Genomic DNA, 7,576 nt, shown 5'->3' with positions numbered 1-7,576 from the left:
CACAGATAGACAGACAGACAGAGAGACACACAGAGACAGACAGGCAGGCAGACATGCAGAGACAGACAGAGAGACAGACATAGACAGACATAGACAGACATGCAGAGACAGACAGAGAGACAGACATAGACAGATAGATAAAGACACACTTTAGTTTCAAAGTGCAGAAAAGCACAAACATTATATCAAGAGGAAGCACTGTCTGCTGATAGAAACATTCATTTTCAGCTTTGACCAACTCAAAAAATGATCTGCTGATCTGACACTAAAATCTGTTTTTATTTTTGGTCTGTGAACGCCTCACAGCTAAAGGCTCCGTTCACACTGAATAATTCTTTCATTACACACTCCACAACCTGTTACCCATTATGATCCTACACATTTTCATTTGGAAATCTTTTCAGTCTTATTACTTCAAATGGTTTCAAAAAGATGGTTAATTTACTGTAATTTATCATATATCATATTTGTACAGCTGTAAGTTTTTATTTGTGCTGTGGAATTATGTTTTTCCTCAGTTTCAATTTAAATGTTTATTTGTCTCCGTGGATCTTACGGGCTAATTACAACAAAGATGTTTTATCTACTCTAAAGTTAATGGTCAATAATCCAGGTATAAATCCAGCAATGTTCAGTCAGCTCATCTGGATGTTTCTTTTGTTGCCGAGATGTTTCATCCTTCATCCAAAGGACTTTTTCAGTCTGAGGAGCCACCAAACCAATTGAATCCCACAAAGAGCTCACTCTCAGAGTGAAAAACAACAGTTTGCTGGTGCTAAGTGGACCTCCTGTGGCCATCTTAGCCTGTTTTATGGCCTGTTGGCCCGTTTGATCTCCACTTTTGAGAAAAAGATCACACATCAATTTTTAGCACAAACAAAATACATTTTGGTCAGAATTTTACAAACCTTTACCGCTTTAACATGTAAATCTGACTAAATTATTATTTTTTCATCATTGTCCACCATTAAAGGTGGCCAATTATGTCAATGTCCGTGTTCATTTGTCAGTAAAATATCTCACGAACTAGTGGACAGATTGCAATAAAATACTAACTGACTTTAGTGAACACAAAGTTGGCTCAACTTAAAAAGGTTCAGATTTTGAGATCATATTTGTTGTGGCAGTAGCTGAGAGTCATCCCCAACACACACTTCACGCACTGACAAATTGTGAGAGGTTTGTTTTGGCATGTCTTTGTCATTTGTTGCACGTAGGTCATTTAAAAGCAACATAGAAAGTGGTGGGTAATACACATTCCTTCCAGGAATGCTAAGTTTAACATTTTACTTTTAGAAATCACAGCTGGTAAATGAGCCTGGAAACACTTACATTCTACATAACGTTTACTTCTTTCCATACTTAACCAGAACCTGAAATACTAAAATCCGTGTGAATACTTTTTCTAATGTTTCAAGACTGTAGGAACTTGGCTGATAGCTTGGAAAGCCTCCTTCAGTGGAGGCCAGTCGTGATGTGGCTGCGCTCTTAGACCTCACTCACTCACTTCTTCCTGCTGTTTTCTGCGTCCTTAAGTAGCACTCCACACGCACGACTCTTTCAACCTCATCAGGTTGTAGCTACCCGTTTACAGATTGGCACAAATCTCCCACCGCAGGTCTGATGTCTGTGCTTTAGCTGCTTGTCACAATCACATTTACTGGTAGTTGTAGCCCTGGTATGAGGCCAGCATGACCCATCCCATTTCAAATTCTTGATGATCAAGCCACAACAGTTCGTGTGTGCCCCTCGTCATGGATAGCTCCTAGCTCCACCTAGGACTTCAACATCCTGCCACCATATTAAAGCACCCAGACCTCACTACAGAGGTTTAGTGCTCGAAACTAGAGCCTAATCGATATATCGGTAGGGCCGATATAGGCGTTTGGAGACATATCAGTATCGCTGATAATTGTCCCATTATGCACAGATATAAACAGCTGTGTACTTTTTTAATTGCAAAATACATAATTGTACAATGTATCCAGCAGAGAGTGCATGCAGACTACTTTCGTCATGGACGTTCACTTATGTTTCACTTTCAGCACAGCCGAAGCAGCGAGCAATACTGTGTAGAACAGTTTGCTGAACAGAGCATGGTAAGTTTATTTGAACCAGTATTTCCCCTACTATTATACAAGGAGGGCTCCCTGCCCTGTCAACAGAACTGTGTCCTGCCTACTGGACTGTCCCCCACCACCCCCATCGACAACTGATTCTTTGTTTAATTTATATTTTTGTAACACAATTGATAACTTTATGGTTTATAAAGAGGATAGAAAATGTGAACGCATGTTAGGAAGACTGTTTCAAGACTTCCAAGTGTTAAAACAGGTTTAAAAGTAATTGTTAACTTAGATTCTTGGAAGTGTATATAGCTACAAAATTTAAGCCAATATATCGGTTATCAGTATTGGGCTCCCACTCCCAATAACAGTATCGGCGATAGACAAAATTTCCATATCAGTTGGGGCCCTACTCGAAACTGTTGTAGACCTATCAGTCCATCATGTGTAATGTGCAGAAAATACTACACATCCTAGAACTCAGCAACATCCTACAAAGACCGTCATCAAACTGGAAAAAGGAAATGGCCCAGAAAACTACAACCAATACATTAATCATACACAACACAAAACAGGTACATACAAAAGTTTCCATCATACCTTCAAGGAAAACTTACTCAGCTCTCCAAGTCCCACACCTTTAAACTCCTAAACAGTTTTGATGGTATCAGACTGAAACCGGTCAAGTTCAGCATGTAGAAACTTTTTAGGATTTAAATATATTCTGTAAAAATTAGGTAATATACAGGTGCTGATCATAAAATAAGAATATCATGAAAAAGTTGATTTATTTCAGTAATTCCATTCAAAAAGTGAAACTTGTAAATTATATTCATTCATTAAACACAGACTGATATATTTCAAATGTTTATTTCTTTTAATGTTGATGATTATAACTGACAACTAATGAAAACCACAAATTCAGTATCTCAGAAAATTAGAATATTGTGAAAAGCTTCAACATTGAAGACACCTGGTGCCACACTCTAATCTGCTAATTAACTCAAAACACCTGCAAAGGCCTTTAAATGGTCTCAGTCTAGTTCTGTAGCTACACAATCAAGGGGAAGACTGCTGACTTGATAGTTGTCCAAAAGACGACCATGGACACCTTGCACAAGGAGGGCAAGACACAAAAGGTCATTGCTAAAGAGGCTGGCTGTTCATAGAGTTCTGTGTCCAAGCACATTAATAGAGAGGTGAAGGGAAGGAAACGATGTGGTAGGAAAAAAGTGTACAAGCAACAGAGATAACTGCACCCTGGAGAGGATGGTGAAACAAAACCCATTCCCATCCCAAAATGTGGGGGAGATTCACAAAGACTGGACTGCAGCTGGAGTCGGTGCTTCAAGAACCACCACACACAGACGTATGCAAGACATTGGTTTCAGCTGTTGCATTCCATGTGTCAAGCCACTCTTGAACAAGAGACAGTGTCAGAAGCATCTCTCCTGGGAATGCTGCTGAGTGGTCCAAAGTTATGTTCTCTGATGAAAGTAATTTTGCATTTTCTTTGGAAATCAAGGTCCCAGAGTCTGGAGGAAGAGAGGAGAGGCACAGAATCCACGTTGCTTGAGGTCCAGTGTCAAGTTTCCACAGTCAGTGATGGTTTGGGGCCATATCTTGGTCCACTGTGTTTTCTGAGGTCTACAATCAACGCAGACGTCTACCAGGAAGTTTTAGAGACTTCATGTTTCCTGCTGATGACCAGCTTTATGGAGATGCAGATTTCTTTTTTCCAACATGACTTGGCACCTGCACACAGTGCCAAAGCCACCAGTACCTGGTTTAAGGACCATGGTATCCCTGTTCTCAACTGGCCAGAAAACTCGTCTGACCTTAACCCCATAGAAAATGTATGGAATATTGTGAAGAGGAAGATGTGATACACCAGAGCCAACAATTCAGAAGAGCTGAAGGCCACGATCAGAGCAACCTGAGCAGAGACACAGACTGATCCACTCCATGCCACACCACATTGATGCAGTAACCCAGGCAAAAGTAGCAACAACTAAGTATTGATGCTGCACATGCTCATACTTTATGTTCATACTTTTCATGTTCATACTTTTCAGTTGGCCAACATTTCTAAAAATCTTTTTTTTTATTGGTCTTAAGTAAAATAATTTTCTGAGATACTGAATTTGGGGTTTTCAGTTATAATCATCAACATTAAAAAAAATAAACATTTGAAATATATCAGTCTGTGTGTAATGAATGAATAGAATATACAAGTTTCACTTTTTGAATGGAATTACTGAAATAAATAAACATTTTCATGATATTCAAATTTTATGACCAGCACTTGTATTTGTATATACAAAACATGCATGTTAGTCTGCCTTCAGGTCCAGGCTTCCCTTGCAAAAGAGATCTGTGATCTCAATGGGATTTGCCTGGTTAAATAAAGGTTAATAATAATATGCACACAGTGGTGCATGAAAGTTTGTGAATCCTTTAGAATTTTCAATATTTCGGCATAAATCTGACCTAAAACATCATCAGATTTTACACAAGTCCTAAAAGTAGATAACGAATGAGACAAAAATATTATACAAACTGGATTCCAAAAAAGTTGGGACACTTAACAAATTGTGAATAAAAACTGAATGCAATGATGTGGAGATGGCAAATGTCAATATTTTATTTGTAATATAACACAGATGACGGATCAAAAGTTTAATCTGAGTAAATGTAACATTTTAAATAAAAAATATGTTGATTCAAAATTTCAGTGTCAACAAATCCCAAAAAAGTTGGGACAAGTAGAAATAAGTGGCTGGAAAAAGGAAATTGAGCATATAACGAACAGCTGGAAGACCAATTAACACTAATTAGGTCAACTGACAACATGACTGGGTATAAAAAGAGCTTCTCAGAGTGTCAGTGTCTCTCAGAAGCCAAGATGGTAAGAGGATCACCAGTTCCACCATTGTTGCGCAGAAAGATAGTGCAGCAATACCAGAATGGTGTTACCCAGCATAAAATAGCAAAGACTTTTAAGTTATCATCATCAACCGTGCATAACATCATCAAAAGATTCAGAGAATCTGGAACAATCGCTGTGCGTAAGGGTCAAGGCCGTAAAACTCTACTGGATGCTCGTGATCTCCGGGCCCTTAAACGTCACTGCACCTCAAACAGGAATGCCACTGTCAAGGAAATAACAGAATGGGCTCAGGAATACTTCCAGAAAGCATTGTCAGTGAACACAATCCACCGTGCCATCTGTTGTTGCCAGCTGAAACTCTACAGTGCAAAGAGGAAGCCATTTCTAAGCAAGCTCCACAAGCTCAGACGTTTGCACTGGGCCAGGGGTCATTTAAAATGGAGTGTGGCAAAATGGAAGACTGTTCTGTGGTCAGATGAGTCACGATTTTATTTTTTTTTTCATTTAGCCTTTATTTATACAGGTTAGTCTCATTGAGCCACGAGAACTCATTTTCAAGAGAGACCTGTTTAGGGAGCACATGGTGGGGGTTAAGGGCCTTGCTCATGGGCCCAGAGTGGGGCGAATGAGGGTGGGGGCAGGTGTGGGTGTTTCACCTACCCAACCCACAATTTTGATGTTGTCGGGGCCGGGGCGTGAACCGGCGATCTTCGGATCACAAGCCCACCTCTCTAACCTCTGCGCCACCACTCCCCCATTTGAAGTTTGAAGATTTGAAGTTCTTTATGAAACACTGGGACGCCATGTCATCCGGGCCAGAGAGGACAAGGATAGCCCAAGTTGTTATCAACGCTCCGTTCAGAAGCCTGCATCACTGATGGTATGGGGTTGCATGAGCGCTTGTGGCATGGGCAGCTTGCATGTCTGGAAAGGCACCATTAATGCAGAGAACTATGTTCAGGTTCTAGAACAACATATGCTCCCATCTAGACGTCATCTCTTTCAGGGAAGACCCTGCATTTTTCAACACGATAATGCCAGACCACATTCTGCAGCAATCACAACATCATGGCTACGTAGGAGAAGGATCCGGGTACTGAAATGGCCAGCCTGCAGTCCAGATCTTTCACCTATAGAGAACATTTGGCGCATCATAAAGAGGAAGGTGCCACAAAGAAGGCCCAAGACGATTGAACAGTTAGAGGCCTGTATTAGACATGAATGGGAGAGCATTCCTATTTCTAAACTTGAGAAACTGGTCTCCTCTGTCCCCAGACGTCTGTTGAGTGTTGGAAGAAGAAGGGGGGATGCCACACAGTGGTAAAAATGGACTTGTCCCAACTTTTTTGGAATCCGGTTTGTACTTGGTAATTTATTTATTGAGGAAAATGATCCAATGAGACGTACAAAGTGTTTGTGATGGTAAAAGTTTGTGAACCTTTAGGATTATCAGTTAGTTTGAAGGTGAAATTAGAGTCAGGTGTTTTCAATCAGTGGATGATGATCAGGTGTGAGTGATCACCCTGTTTGATTTAAAGAACAGGATCTATGAAAGTCTGATCTTCTCAACATGTTGTGGAAGTGGACCATGGAGGAACAAAGCAGATTTCTGAGGAGCTCAGAAAAAGAGTTGATGATGCTCATCATGCTGGAAAAGGTTTCAAAACATCTGTAAAGAGTTTGGACTCCACCAATCCACACAGTCAGACACATGGTGGACAAATGGAGGAAGTTCAAGAGCATTGTTCCCCTCCCCAGGAGTGGTGGACCAACAAAGATCACTACAAGATCAAGGCGTGGAATAGTGGGCGAGGTCACAAAGGACTCCAGGGTAACTTCTAACAACTGAAGGTCTCTCACATTAATGTGAACGTTCATGAGTCCACCATCAGGAGACACTGAACAACAATGGTTCATGGCAGGGTTGAAGGAGAAGACACTGCTCTCCAACAAGAACATGGCTGCTCTTCTGCAGTTTGTTAAAGATCACATGGACAAACCAGAAGACTGCTGGAAGAACATTTTGTGGACGGATGAGACCAAAATAGAACTTTCTGGTTTAAATGAAAAGTTCTGTTTGGAGAAAGGAAAACAGCATTCCTGCAGAAGAACCTTATCCCATCTGTGGAACATGGTGGTGGTAGTATCATGGTTTGGGCCAAGAGAGCTTGCTGTCATTGATGGAACAATGAATTCTGAATGATATCAGAGAATTCTACAGGAAAATGTCAGAACATCAGTCCATGAACTGAATCTGAAGAGAAGGTGGGTCCTGCAGCGACAATGACACACAAGACGTTCTACCAAAGAACGGTTCAAGAAGAATAACGTTCATGTTTTGGAATGGCCTAAAAAGTCCTGACCTTTAATCCAATCCAGATGTTGTAGAAGGACCTGAATCAGCAGTTAATGTGAGGAAACCACCAACATCCAGACTTGAAGCTGTTCTGTACGGAGGAATGGACTAAAGTTCCTCCAAGGACTGAGCAACAGTTACTGGAAATGTTTAGTTGCAGTTACTGCTGCACAAAAAAATAAAATAAATAAATTTTAAATTAAAAAAAAATTATTATTATTTTTTTAATTTAAAACAAAAAACAAAAAAAAACAAAAACAAAAC

At 40.3% G+C, this 7,576-nt stretch overlaps 1 protein-coding gene across 1 annotated transcript in view; it reads right to left on the bottom strand.

The window, feature by feature from the left end:
• The window catches only part of brd8b (bromodomain containing 8b), a 58,584-nt gene that overhangs the window by 1,244 nt on the left and 49,764 nt on the right, over nucleotides 1–7,576 (bottom strand). The window lies entirely within an intron of this gene.

Source organism: Nematolebias whitei, chromosome 4, assembly GCF_014905685.2.
Source record: "Nematolebias whitei isolate Nwh7 chromosome 4, NemWhi1, whole genome shotgun sequence".
Classification (NCBI taxonomy): domain Eukaryota; kingdom Metazoa; phylum Chordata; class Actinopteri; order Cyprinodontiformes; family Rivulidae; genus Nematolebias; species Nematolebias whitei.
The sequence above is the reverse complement of the archived record's forward strand: the minus strand, read 5'-3'. Positions and strand labels throughout refer to the sequence as shown.